Here is a 14,160-nt window from a genome sequence, read left to right as displayed (position 1 = left end):
TACCTTATACAATAAAAATATCTCATCACACACACCAAAATGACTTATAAGATCTCATACATATATGAGTCTTAAAATATACCATGTCGGCTTACAAAAGATAATTACATTTACAAAACAATTCATATAAACAAAACTTTATCCCATGTCAGTTGGAGTGTCGATATGCTTTGTTGCTGATGTAATCTAAATGCCGGTGTAAGTGTCTGTCAGTGTCAGTATCTGCTAGTGTATGAAGTTTGTGATGTCGGGCATGTAGAAACCAATTGCCGGTGACTTGCTAGTTGGTTGCCATCAATGACAACATCAACTATTCTCATAAGAGTGTAGAATGCCAACAATCTCCCCCTTTGGTATTGATGGCAACACTCATGAGAAAAATCAAAATTGTTATCCAAAACTGAAATCCAAAAAGATGTGCTCCCTCTGAGCAAGTGATCTCTTCTGTACATGCATTTTTCTCACCACTACTCCCCCTTTGACATCAATGACAAAGGATATCATAAATAATTAGAAGAGTACAAAAATCCTATGTCAAAGTCTGTAACTAGTTGGCTACAATCTGAAAGATGTCTACCAAAATCATATTCAAACTCTGCATAAACTTGTTACTGTCATTTAAAGTTGCCTCTTTCTGCTGGATCATACTGGTGAGATAGTGCATTTGCTACTCCGATGATCATTTTCTGAATGCTGGTGTGATCAGATTATTTGAGTAATCAGAATATCACCTTAGATATTTTACCTCTTTGAGTAATCAAATTATCTAGCCTTAGACCAAGTTTATCCTTTAGTTCCTAGGCATTAGACCTTATTCTTGCCTTCTCTTTCTCAAGTTTTTCTAACTTTTCCTCAAAAACTGTCATTTCCTGCTCAAAAACTGATATAAGCCTGGATGAACCTATTATATTGTCCACAATATCATCAATTTTTTTTTGTGTCCTTTTGATCTCCTCATCAATGTCTTCTATCAAATAGTGAGGTTTACATGCTTCCTTATATAACTCCTTATACTCCAAAATTGTAGAATTGAGTACCAGTAAAAGTGTATCCACATGATTGGTACATTTCTTTATGGTGTTTTTAAAGAATGTATTCTTCTCTTTTTCAACTCTCTCCTTTATGGTGTCCTCATTTACCTTATCTATGGTTATCACATTATCAACAATGAATTTGGACAATGTGTCCAATTTCCATAAAGAATCCTTAATGTGATCTATCTTACAATTTGGTGCAATCATCTTTAGAATAGGAATAGGTAATGTGTTATCAATTTCCTTAAAAGCTAAGGCATTGCAATCGGTAATCCTTTTAATTGAATCTCAAAGTACCTCTGTTATATTGGTTGGTTTGAATTCACCTATAGATGTGCTTGGTTCTATTGTAGGTTTCTTCTCAACAGATTTTCTGACCAATCACCTTCAGTATATCCTCTTTGCTTCCATCAGATGTATCCACTTTCCTTGTATTTTCCTTTGGTGTATATGTCTATGTTTGTACTTATACCTTTACTAGTTTCTCAATTTGATTAGGCTTCTCTATAACTGTTGATGTTACAGACTCAACATGAACCTCTTCCTCAGATGGTTTCTCTGTCACTATCGGTTTCTCAGATTCTGGTGGCCCTGTGCTAGTCATCTTGTCCTCTATAAGTTTTTCAATCATTGGTTGCTTTGTTTGAGCTAGTATCTCAGTTTCCTAAGAGTCAACTATTTGTGCTGGTTTCTGTGAAATCTTGTTGTCCTCAACACTGTCTGCCTTAACCTCTAAAGTTTCTTTATCCACAACTGTGTTTACCTCTTGAGTATAAACATTCATGGTAAAGAGTATCTCCAACTCTGGATTAGTATCATCATGTGTTAAACCTTCCATAGCTATATCCGATGGATTAGCAGTATGAACTGGTGATGAAGGTGCTAAAGGAGGGGTGTCCTGGGTTGGTGGAGGAATGTTATCTATTATTTTTATGGAAGTTACACCACCTACTTTACCTTTTCCTTTGTCCTTTTGATATACCTTGAATGTTTTCTCCATTTTAGGTCTGCTCCTTTCCTCTTGCTTTTCTTTCTCTACAAAGAATATATCCCATTTATCTGCAGTCTCGTCTACAATTTCTTTTACCCTTCCAGCCATTAGGCTCACTTGCCGGTGTCCACTAACAAATACTAACCGGTTAGCTTCAAAAATAAGTTCATCTATTTCTTCTTTAGAATTTACCGGATGTACAGCTAAGAGTGCTTCAACTTTCAACTTTTTGTCTAGTTCCATTCCAGATAGCCTTTTGGCTTCCAATCTCATGTAGAGATCATTTGGAATCTCACCAATCACTTCTATCAATACTTTCTTATAAATATCCAAGTGTACAATAATACTTTCTTCAATTGTTCTTTTGTCATAATCATCGAAAATATACCATTTAATTACATTAGATAGATTACCTTCCTCTATAATCTCATTCAATAGATCATTCAGTGTGGGGGTAACCAGTGTTTGTTTCTTCTTAGGAGTAAGCTTCTTCATTGGTTCCCTAACTATCTCTTGTTTCTTCCTTAGCATCCTAGTTTTCTTAGGTGAAAGAGAGGGTACCGGTGAGGGTTTTCTCTTCCTTTCTACTCTTTTAAATTCACTAGCCTTACTGTTGGCAATATTATAGTATAACAGACAATGAAAGATTGTTGACATTTCAATAAGGATATTGAGAAGGTTGTTGATGATTATGGACATAACTGATTAAAGATGTTTTACTATCTTGATATTATTATTTTGTCATTGATGTCAAGAAATTTATTTTCTACTTTAGTATGATGTTGCCATATCTTGAGAAGTATGATATGAAGATTATAAAGTAGTCAGTAAAAGACACGGGAAAGAATATGATGAATAAAGGGATGAATAAGGTATTCAATGGGCAACTACTACCGAGTCAGACAATGATGAGATCATGATGTTTTAGATTGTTTTAACATCATACATATGTTCTAAAATGTAAAGGTTAATACTATACTATGTTACCAAGCAAAGAACTTAGCTGGTAAACCCTAAGGAACCTAGTCGGTAAACCCTAAGGTTATCGCTATCAGTTAATGAAGGTAGAATGTCTATCGAGTGAAGTTTAGTATTTACTGAGTTACAACTGAGCTATAACAGAATGCATTAAATGTTTACATGCGATATTTAATGAAAGAAGCTGATGAGCTGGAGCAGATCAATGATTGGTAAGCTGTGGAAGAAGTTTGTTAATGAATCTAAGGCAATGGAAAGTCGGCATGAAGATCTACAGCTCAAATTGAACCACAATACCCTAACACAAGTTCCAAGGTTACAATGCAAGTTCCAAGGCGGGGTAAAACATTTTCAAATAAAAGAAAACATTGAACTTGGACAAGATTGAAGATCTGATGGCTATGATTGATCATGGGAAATGTGATCAATGAGATTAAGCGGTTAGAAGATTGCTTATAAATAGGAAATTGTTGATAAACAATGAATGCGGGCAAGTGTATGCAGAGGGATGCTACATAGTGATCACCGAGCACAGAAGCTTGAAGACCTTTTAGAATAACAGAGTATAGATGCCCAGTAGATAGACAAGATTAGTTCTATGTTTAGATTGTAGTGAACAAATAGGAATTTTCTTTAGCATTTTAGATGTGAAGTTGTAGATAGATTTTTATTAATCTTATTTTTTTAAAGTGACAGAAAATCTCTTAACCGAGTGGACTTAACAGTCTTATATGTAAATCCTCTAGAAAGGTAACATTCTAATTGAGTGTTTGAAATTCTTTAACAAGGTCACTTCTAACAAAGTGAAGATCCTAATAGATCTGAGGGAAATCCCTTAACTGGGTCACATCTAGCAATGTGTTTGTAATCTTTAATAGGATTTTCTTTTAACCGAGCATACTCTAGAATAGTATATTTCTTAGTGGGTCCGAAATCCCACAGTGGTTTTTCCCTATTTGGGTTTCCACATTAAATCTGATGTTATGAGGTTGATATTGTTCATATGCTTTTGAGTTTGCATGTTTGACAGTTTTTGGTTATATGATTGATATATATGTTACCAAGGTTGAATCTGATGTTTTTATGGATGATTAAGTTTGTATGATTCAATCCCCCCCCACTCTCATCTTGTTGGCTATTGGATCTATACTTACATTAAGTATCAGAATTATCAATTGGTATCAGAGCTTTGGACTCTGAAAGGAAAGTTTAAAGGTACTTGAGTTAAAGATCCAAAGATGTATAAGAGGGATGCACCAAAGATGAACAAGTCAAGTTTCTCTACATGCCAGAAAAGGATGAAGCTACATCTATCAAGATTTGGAGAATATACTGTCTATTATTTGGAGAATGATTTCATCACACCGAGCACCTATCCATTGACAATGGAAGAGATAAAGGCAAAGCAAGAACATATTCAAGCAATGATTGAAATAACATCTGCATTGACTGACTCAAAGTTTAATGATCTAAAAGGATGTACTGATGCAAAGGCAATGTGGACTAAGCTCATATCAGTATATGGTGGAGATGAACATGTTCAAAGAGCAAAAGTGGATAGTCTAAGATGACAACTTGAATCTATGAGGATGAATGAAGGTGAGAACATAACTCAGTACAGTACAAGACTAAAGGAGATTGTAAATCAAATCAAAGGAGCAGGAGTAACTATTGAAGAAAAGGATGTAACAAGTAAGTTGTTAAGAACCCTTCTACCTGCCTATGCAATCCGAGTCTTTGCAATCAATGAATTGAGGTCTGTACCCAATAGGTCAGTTTCTTTAGATGCTACTATTGGTAAGCTACATGCATTTGAGTTAAGTAATTTTGATAACAGTGGGTCATTAGTAAATAAAGTTGAATCTGCATTCAGTTCTTTTCATATTGATGAAAATAATGATTACAATGATAGAAAGTATAAGTACTCTTAAGGGAATCACAGTGAAGCAAGTGAAAGATTTCACAAAAACATGGAGGAGGTACGTAAACTGTATGAGGAAATCAGAAAGCAAGAAGAGTTTGAAGCACTATTAGCCAAAAGGCTATCGAGAGGAAAAGGTAAGTATAAAGGAAAGCTACCTTTAAAATGTTTTGATTGTGATAAGATAGGACATATGGCTTCTAATTGTCCTAACAAAGAATCTAGTGAAAAGAGAGATTACCGAGATGACAGACAGAAAGATAATCATTACAAAGGACACTGAGACTTCAGGCGAAGAGATACAAAGACATGCTTAATAGCTGATGAGGAATCTAATGATGATAAATCAGATGAAACTGATACAGAGGAAGTTGTTTATGTGGCAATCAAGGATGGATCAGATGAAGAAAGGTATGAAGAAAAAGATTTAATCTCTCATATAAATACTAATGATTCTTGGATTATAGATAGTGGTTCCTCACATCACATGACAAGTGATAAACACAAGTTTATTAAATTAGAAGATTAAGATGGAGGCTATGTTAGATTTGGTAATGTGCACCATACCTGGTAAGAGGTAAAGGATCCATAACACTTCTTGATAATGCAAGATGCAATGATATTTATTCGGTTGAAGGTTTGAAATACAATTTGTTGAGTGTAGCACAACTAAACAACATAGGCTACCAAATAGAATTTTAGAAAGGAATTGTCAAAGTTCATGACAAGAATGGAAAGTTAGCTGTTACTGGGACACAAAAGAAAGCTAACACATTTCACCTTGACTCAACTTAGAATAAGTGTTTACATGTAAAGATAGATGATACCTGGTTATGGCATAAAAGGTTTTGTCATGTTAATTTTGATAATCTGATCAAAATAAGTAAGAAGCGCCGAGTAAGAGGTCTATCGAATCTTGAAAAACCTGTGACTGCTATGTGCTGAGGATGCCGGATGGGTAAGATGATAAGATCAAGATTTACAAGTAAGTCTTACACTTCTAAGGGAATTTTAGATCTTGTGCACACTGATCTTTGTGGTCCTATGATAGTTCAAAGTTATTATGGTGATAAGTATTTCATATTATTTGTGGATGACTATTCAAGGATGATGTTAGTTATGTTTTTAAAAGAAAAATCATAAGCTTTTCAAATGTTTAAATGGTACAAGGCAAGAGTTGAAAATGAAACAGGAAGACAACTAAAATGTCTTAGATCAGATAGAGGAGGAGAGTTTACATCTGATGACTTCAATCTATTTTGCAATGATCATGGTATAAAAAGACAAGTCTCTGCACTGAGAACTCCACAACAGAATGGGATAGCTGAGAGAAGAAACAGATCTATTGTGGATTGTGGTAGAACACTAATGATTCAGAAGAAGGTTCCATAAACATTTTGGAGAGAAGCAATAAGAACAACTGTTTACACCTTGAACTGAGTTTAATTGAAGAAAGGTACTTTGAAGACACCTTATGAAATCTGGTATGACAAGAAACCTAATGTAAGTTATTTTAAAATCTTTGGAAGTAAATGCTATGTTCATAAAGATAATAGAGATGGCAAGTTTCATCAAAAAAGTGAAGAAGGAATGTTTCTAGGTTATTCTTCTAGAAGCAAAGCATTTAAATGTCTGATCAAATCATCTAACAAAATAGTAGAAAGTGCAAATGTGAAAATTGATGAATTTGCAGAAAGAAATAATGAAGGAAACTCCAAAGAACCAGAAGATCATGAAGGATTTGTCTATGTGCAACCGAGAAGTCCTACTAAGATAACTGTTGAAGAAAATGAAGGAAATATCCAGTTACTGAGTGATGAAGAAGATCATACAAAGCCTACTGAGCTTGTATTAGCCAAGTATGTCAGAAGACATCATGCACCAAGTCAGATTATAGGAGATAAGAATGATCCAGTGATGACAAGTAACAAACTGAGACAGAGCACATGTTTGATATCTAAATTTGAACCGAGAATAGTGGAAGAGGCATTTAATAGTGAAGATTGGATAAATGCTATGACATAAGAGATTGATAAAATCAAGAAGAACGATACATGGACACTAGTCCCAAGACCAAAGGACAAAAATGTAATTGGTACAAAGTGGATCTTCAGAAACAAGCTAAATGAAAAAGGGGAGGTCATTCAAAACAAAGCAAGACGAGTTTGCAAAGGTTATGCACAAGAAGAAGGAATTGATTATGGTGAAACTTTTGCACCTATTGCTAGACTTGAAGGAGTAAGAACATTGTTGGCCTATGTTGCTTTCAAGAACTTCTAGGTATATCAAATGGATGTCAAATCTGCATTTCTAAATGGAATATTAGAAAAAGAAGTTTTCATTGAACAACCTAAAGGATTTGTTGAAGACAATAATAAAGATCAGGTATGTAAGTTGAACAAAGATTTATATGGTTTGAAAGAAGCACCAAGAGCATGGTATGAAAGATTGCACTCTTATTTGATTAAGATTGGTTTTATAAGGATAAGTGAGAATAACAACATGTACATAAAGAATGATGAAAATGGAATACTAATCTCAGCCATATTTGTTGATGATATTATATTTTGTGGAAATGACTCTCTATGCAATAACTTTGGAAATGAAACGAGCAAAGAATTTGAGATGTCATTAATCAGTGAGATAAAGTATTTTATAAGTTTACAGATACTACAAATGAAAAATGAGATTTTCATTACTCAATCCAAGTACATAAAGGAAATCTTGAAGAAATTTGGAATGGAGGATTCAAAACTAGTAAGTACTCCTATGACTACCAACTATAAACTATCAAAGAATGATGAATTTGTATCTATTGATGAGACACTTTACTAATCTATGATTGGAAAGTTGCAATATGTTGTCCACAGCGGGCTAGATATAGCACATGCAGTAGGTATTGTTGCAAGATTTTCTGCAGATCCTAAGGAAACACACATGATGAAAATCAAAAGAATTTTCAGATACTTAAAAGGCACTGAAGATTATGGCTTAGTATATCAGAAAGGAAATGATTTTGATTTAAAAGTTTATACTAATATTGATTGGGCAGGCAACATTGATGACAGGAAAAGCATAAGTGGAGGAGCTTTCTTTTTAGGAGAAAGACTACTGAGTTGGCTTAGCAAGAAACAAGGATGTGTTTCTCAGTCAATAGCAGAAGTAGAATATGTTGCTGTAGCACTAAATTGTACCAACATTGCATGGATCAAACAACTGTTGGAAGGTATAAATGAGCAAGTTACCGAGCTAGTAACTATATTCTGTTATGACACTAGTGCCATTAATATTTCAAAGAATCTTGTTATGCACTCTAAGACAAAGCACATATCTATCAAATATCATTATCTTAGAGAAAAAGCTCAAGAGAAGAAAGTGGTATTGGAATATGTTAGCACAAATGAGAAAATAACAGATATCTTCACCAAGCCACTACCAAAGGACACTTTTGAATATCTCAGAAGTAAGTTAGGGGTCCTACCCCTATCTTCCACTCACTGACCGAGTTCGGTGAAAGCATAAATCTGATGACTCTATTGAATATATTTTGGGAGTTGATGTTGGAGTTATACACTTTAGATTTTTTTCTAAAAGTGTACTGGAATTAATACTAGAATAATACAGAGAATTATACAGGGAATAGGAATTGAAGGCAAATGCTCAGACCAAGACTCAGTTGATATACAATAGTAGGAAATAACTTCTTACAGAAAGAAATTATGTTTTAGTTCTTTTCTTTTTGGAATTGTTGTCAAAGGGGGAGAAGACTATTATTATGGGAGAAAATTGATAGAAGACTACAAATTGAAATAAAGACTGAAAACAGAAGAGAAGTCTAATGCATGGGGGAAAGCATTTTAGCATTTTAGAATCATAGCAATCTGAATATTTTAAAGGTCAAATCAATTGGTTTTGCCATTAATGCCAAAGGGGGAGGTTGTTGGCAATATTACAATATAACAGACAATGAAAGATTGTTGACATTTATATAAGGATATTGAGAAGGTTGTTGATGATTATGAACATAACTAATTAAAGATGTTTTACTATCTTGATATTATTATTTTGTCATTGATGTCAAGAAATTGATTTTCTAATTCAGTATGATGTTGCGATATCTTGAGAAGTATGATATGAATATTATAAAGAAGTCGGTAAAAGACACAAGAAAGAATATGATGAATAAAGAGATGAATAAGGTATTCAATGGGCAACTACTACTGAGTCAAACAATGATGAGATCATGATGTTTTAGATTGTTTTAACATCATACATATGTTGTAAAATGTAAAGGTTAATACTATACTATGTTACCGAGCAAAGAACTTAGCTGGTAAACCCTAAGGAACCTAGGTGGTTAACCCTAAGGTTATTGCTATCGGTTAATGAAGGCAGAATGTCTACCGAGTGAAGTTTAGTATTTACCGAGTTACAACCGAGCTATAATAGAATGCATTAAATGTTTACATGTGATATTTAATGAAAGAAGCTGATGAGCTGGAGCAGATCAATGATTGGTAAGCCGTGGAAGAAGTTTGTTAACGAATCTAAGGCAATGGAAAGTTGGCATGAAGATCTACAGCTCAGATTGAACCGCAATACCCTAACACAAGTTCCAAGGTGACAATGCAAGTTCCAAGGTGGGGTAAAATGTTTTCAGATCGAAGAATACATTGAACCTGGACAAGATTGAAGATCTGATGGCTGTGATTGATCATGGGAAATGTGATCAAGGAGATTAAGCAGTTAGAAGATTGTTTATAAATAGGAAACTACTGATAAACAATGAATGTGGGTAAGTGTATGCACAAGGATGCTACATAGTGATCACCAAGCATAGAAGCTTGAAGACCTGTTAGAATAACAGAGTATAGATGCCCAACAAATAGACAAGATTAGTTCTATGTCTAGATTCTATTGAACAAATAGGAATCTGCTTTAGCATTTTACATGTGAAGTTGCAGATAGATTTCTATTAATGTTATTTTGTGAAAGTGACAGAAAATCTCTTAACCAAGTGGACTTAACAGTCTTATATGTAAATCATCTAGCAAGGTAACATTCAGATTGAGTGTTTGAAATCCTTTGACAAGGTCACTTCTAACAAAGTTAAGATCCTAACAGATCTGAGGGAAATCCCTTAACTAGGTCACATCTAGCAATGTGTTTGTAATCTTTAACAGGATTTTCTTTTAACCGAGCATACTCTAGAAGAGTATATTTCTTAGTGGGTCCAAAATCCCATAGTGTTTTTTCCCTATTTGGGTTTCCATGTTAAATCTGATGTTATGAGGTTGATATTGTTCATATGCTTTTGAGTTTGCATGTTTGACAGTTTTTGGTTATATGACTGATATATATGTTACCGAGGTTGAATCTGATGTTTTTATGGATGATTAAGTTTGTATGATTCACCTCTCATCTTGTTGGCTATTGGATCTGTACTTACATTAAGTATGAGAACTATCACTTACCACTATCAGTATCAGAGGATATTACAACCGGTGAAACATGTGCTTCAGGTTGCAGTTCTTCAAGTTCACTAGATGATATATCACTAATATTCATGACATTTTCTTTGATTTCTTTGACCTTCTTGGAGGCATCTCTGATAATTTTTTCTCTATGGTTTCTACATTTCTGTCTATGGTTTCTACATTTCCAAAGAATTTCCTAGATGGCTCTCTTGGTGTATCGAGTAGAGCTTTAGCATATGTTTCTAGTATAGATAGGTCAACCTCATAACCCATCTCAGCAACCCAAATAGTTCTAGGGCTTACTACTCCCATCCAAGTTTCATCTCTCTTAATCACAAAATATATTTCCTTGTCATATTTGTCAATTATTCTCTGTGGTAGTCTCTCTCTTGCTCTCATCTTAGATTGAAATATTTTGAAGTAGTCTGTGATGTTCTTAATAATGTCAGTGCCCATACCGGTGAAAGTGTCTTGTATCTGTCTTCCTACTAGGATGTCATTACCAAACTCCTTGTGACCTATGTCGGGTATCTCCTTGGTAAAGTACAACATTAGGCATACTAGAAGGTATCCAAAATGGAAAGTACCTTTCTTGTCTCCCTTAATCTTCTTTAGGTTTTGAATTAATTCATCCTTAAGCCATTCACACACATAAATCTTAGCATTATTGTTCACCATCTCATATGCACTGTCAATACATAGGCTAGAAAAATAATTTAGTCTATTTTCATGAGTTGCTTTGTATCCTAGTATCATACTCACATATCTCACATTGATATCCTTAACATCATTCACTCTAAGTGACCTGCTATCATATGTGGCTCTGGTTAGATCCATAACTCCCCTATTAGGTATCTTCTTGTTTTTATTAGGCCTACTACCAGTTGAAGGTAAACCAGTAACTGCCTTAATTGCTTCCCTGGTTATCTTGCAAACTGACTCTAACCACATGAATTCTCCATGCACTCTGCTCAATACTCATCTGACAACTTCCTTTGGAAATTCAGGAATGTTCAGAATGTCTAAAAAACCTAAGTCCTGCACAATATTGTGTTCAAGTTTGATCACACCATTTTCATTGGTAATAACCTCATTGAATATCTTCTTTAGATCCTCAGTCCCTAGGTTTTCTAAATTGCAATGTATGTAAATTCTAGGGCCTTCTGCAAATGCTACACCCTTCGAAATTTTCAAAAAAGCTCCTACCAAATCATCCTGTTTTGCAATCTCGGGGATAATCTTGAATATGGGTCTAGGATGTTTGACATTTTCCACAATGGTAGGGTTTGAAATAAACTTAGGAACAAAATATGAGGAAGCCATTTCAAAGAAAAATACCTCTAAATAAAAATTTTGAATGCCTGAAAGTTACTTTGTAGCTTTGCCTTAGAATGCCCTTGCTCAGTTTCATGCTCTTTGATCATTTGAATGCTCAGTGAGTTCTCGGTGCTTTATAGCCAAAAAAGGTTCTTTAAACTACATTAAATGCTCGTTGGTTAAGTGAAAACTTAACACATCCACCAGTAAAGAAGAAATGTATCTTCTCACCATCAACCGAGGGTAGAATGCATGATCTTCAACTGGTTGCAATACCCACTAAGGATTATTCCTTAGTTAGATGAAGAATCTCTTGCTGGTGGAGGATTACTCTATTCTACCAGTGCAGAGATAGTTTCATCAATTTTCTGATCACTCTTCTTAATCCATTGTTTTGAAAATTCTTTCTTCACTTCATCTACCTTTTCTTTGTCCTTCAAACTAGATCCTTTGTTGTTCATTGGTGCATTATTGCTTCTACAAAATTTTGCAATATGTCTAATCTTGTTGCATGCATAGCAAGTTACATTATTCCTCTTAATAGCCTTTCCATATCCTTGACTGGTTTGTGAGCTACATTGATTAGATAAATTCCCAAATCTTCCACAAACATAGCATTTTACATTCATTCTACAATTTTTTGAATTATGACCAACTTTGTTGCATTTGGAACATTGACTGGTGGGTGAGTTTATATTCTGATTATTTCTAAATCTACACTTATTTGCTCTGTGACCATATTTGTTGCAATTAAGACATTTCCCATTAAATTTATAAGCATTAGGTTGTCTTAATGGTTTGTTCTGATCTTGATTGTTTGTAGTACCACAACTTTCTCCATGTTCAAATCCAAGTCAATTGTATCTCCATCAGGTTTCTATCTTTTAAGCATGTCATCAAGTTCTTTTGAACTTTTCTTTAATTTGTCTTCATGTTTATTTGCAGTAACCAACTCATTTTCAAAAATTCCAACTTGTCTCACAAGCTCACCTTTATCATGTTGTATGTGAATAAGATATGTCTTTATCATATCAATTTCATGACCAAGTCTCAGATTTTCATTTATAGCATCATTAAGTCTCCTAGTCAAGTCTTCTTCATTCTTCTTACTGTCTTCAATATCCTTACATAACCTCATAGTCATATCTTGCATTTAATTTTTCATATTACTGTTTTCTTGTCTCAACTTATTTGCAATGTCTCTAAGAGTCTCTTTTTCATCATCATCATTTTGCATCCTCTCATGAAGTTCCTTTCTCTTATTTTGTGCTATAACCAAGTTTTCTTGAAGTCCTTTAGTGAATTCCTTAGCAGTCCTCAGATCATCTTCAAGTTTGATATTCTTTAGTTTTTTTGCATCAAAATCTTCAAGAGATCCTTCCAACTGTTTTCTTAAGTTCTCTATCTGTACTAGTGCCAGAATCTTCCTCAAGCTATTAGGCTTTTGCAAATAGAGGACTAGGCTTTGATAACAATTGTTAGATTCAATGACAGTCCCAAACACATTGAGAGGGGGGGTGAATCAGTGTCTAACTGATTAGCAGAATATTTAAACTTATTTATATCTTTGCAACCCAAAATAGTGTACTAGTAAATATGAATTAATGTAGTAAACATAAATAATAGAGACAACATAGAAACACACCATAACACAAGATATTTAACGAGGAAACCCGGTGTGGGAAAAACCTCGATGGGATTTGTGACCCACAATATTAACTCACTCACCAATGAATAAATACTACTTACAATAAGGGGCCTGCACATGCAGGGAGGCTAACAACCTAGAGCTCACTGCTCAATAAAGAGTCACACTGACTACAAAAGTGGATTGTCAAATCCAATGCAATGTACTGCTCAAAAAAACATCTCTAATGCCAAGTTTAGTATTGGTTTAAGCTCAGTCAATAACCAAAACCTTTGTTGTCAACTATATCACCTTATACAATAAAAATGTCTCATCACACACACCAAAATGACTTATAAGATCTCATACATATATGAGTCTTTTAAAATATAGCATGTCAGCTTACAAAAGATAATTACATTTACAAAAAATTTCATATAAACAAAACTTTATCCTATGTTGGCTAGAGTGTCGGTATGCTTTGTTGCCAATGTAATCTAAATGCCAGTGTAAGTGCCTGTCGGTGCTGGTGTCTATCGGTGTATGAAGTTTGTGATATCGGGCATGTAGAAACCAATTTTTGGTGAATTGCTAGTTGGTTTCCATCAATGACAACATCAGCTATTCTCATAAGAGTGTAGAATGCAACAGATAACTACCGATTCACTATAATTTACCCTGATATCCTTCAAAATTTGCTTCATCCATAAGACTTGAGTGCAATTATTTGCTGCTGCAACATACTCAACTTCTATAGTAGATAAATAAATGCATGACTATTTTTTGCTGACCCATGAAACTAGTTTCTTTCCAAG

This window comes from Cryptomeria japonica, chromosome 6 (genome assembly GCF_030272615.1).
Source record: "Cryptomeria japonica chromosome 6, Sugi_1.0, whole genome shotgun sequence".
Classification (NCBI taxonomy): domain Eukaryota; kingdom Viridiplantae; phylum Streptophyta; class Pinopsida; order Cupressales; family Cupressaceae; genus Cryptomeria; species Cryptomeria japonica.
The sequence above is the reverse complement of the archived record's forward strand: the minus strand, read 5'-3'. Positions refer to the sequence as shown.